This window comes from Arachis hypogaea, chromosome 17 (genome assembly GCF_003086295.3).
Source record: "Arachis hypogaea cultivar Tifrunner chromosome 17, arahy.Tifrunner.gnm2.J5K5, whole genome shotgun sequence".
Taxonomy (NCBI): Eukaryota; Viridiplantae; Streptophyta; class Magnoliopsida; order Fabales; family Fabaceae; genus Arachis; species Arachis hypogaea.
Genome location: NC_092052.1, coordinates 107,943,547 through 107,944,963, shown reverse-complemented (window position 1 = coordinate 107,944,963; position 1,417 = coordinate 107,943,547). Strand labels below are relative to the sequence as shown.

The window sequence follows — 1,417 nt, the reverse complement described above, 5'->3', positions numbered from 1 at the left end:
TTTCAAAAATAATTTTGGAAAATTCTCTTTCTCTTTCATCTCCTTCTATTTATTTATTCATCTACTAACACTTCTCTTCATCTCACATCTCTGCTCTCCTCACCCTTGTGTTTCTTTCCTTACATTACATTCTTTTCTTCTTCTTTTCTTTTACTCACACAGGGACCTCTATACTGTGGTAAAAAGGATCCCTATTATTATTTTTCTGTTCCCTCCTTTTCATATGAGCAGGAGCAAGGACAAGAATATTCTTGTTGAAGCAGATCCAAAACCTGAAAGGACTCTGAAGAGGAAACTAAGAGAAACTAAATTACAACAATCCAGCAAGCACCTTTCAAAAATTTTTGAACAAGAAGAGAAGATGGCAGCCGAAAATAATAATAATGCAAGGAGGATGCTTGGTGACTTTACTGCACCTAATTCCAATTTACATGGAAGAAGCATCTCCATTCCCACCATTGGAGCAAACAATTTTGAGCTGAAACCTCAATTAGTTTCTCTGATGCAGCAAAACTGCAAGTTTCATGGACTTCCATCTGAAGATCCTTTTTAGTTCTTAACTGAATTTTTGCAGATCTGTGATACTGTTAAGACTAATGGAGTAGATCCTGAAGTCTACAGGCTCATGCTTTTCCCTTTTGCTTTAAGAGACAGAGCTAGAGTGTGGTTGGACTCTCAACCCAAAGATAGCCTGAACTCTTGGGATAAGCTGGTCACGGCTTTCTTAGCCAAGTTCTTTCCTCCTCAAAAGCTGAGTAAGCTTAGAGTGGATGTTCAAACCTTCAGACAAAAGGAAGGTGAATCCCTCTATGAAGCTTGGGAGAGATACAAGGAACTGACCAAAAAGTGTCCTTCTGACATGCTTTCAGAATGGACCATCTTGGATATATTCTATGATGGTCTGTCTGAATTAGCTAAGATGTCATTGGATACTTCTGCAGGTGGATCCATTCACCTAAAGAAAATGCCTGCAGAAGCTCAAGAACTCATTGACATGGTTGTTAATAACCAGTTCATGTACACTTCTGAGAGGAATCCTGTGAGTAATAGGACGCCTCAGAAGAAGGGAGTTCTTGAAATTGATACTCTGAATGCCATATTGGCTCAGAATAAAATATTGACTCAGCAAGTCAATATGATTTCTCAGAGTCTGAATGGAATGCAAGCTGCATCCAACAGTACTCAAGAGGCATCTGCTGAAGAAGAGGCTTATGATCCTGAGAACCATGCAATAGCAGAGGTGAATTACATGGGTGAACCATATGAAAACAACTATAACCCCTCATGGAGAAATCACCCAAATCTCTCATGGAAGGATCAACAAAAGCCTTAACAAGGCTTTAATAATGGTGGAAGAAACAGGTTTAGCAATAGCAAGCCTTTTTCATCATCCACTCAGCAACAGACAGAGAACTCT

At 39.2% G+C, this 1,417-nt stretch overlaps 1 non-coding gene across 1 annotated transcript; it reads right to left on the bottom strand.

Moving 5' to 3' along the window:
• Positions 1-757: 757 nt before the first annotated feature.
• Positions 758-865, bottom strand: LOC112768570 (small nucleolar RNA R71). Its single transcript, XR_003185981.1, has one exon. It is a non-coding gene; the product is annotated as a small nucleolar RNA R71 (small nucleolar RNA).
• Positions 866-1,417: the final 552 nt, after the last annotated feature.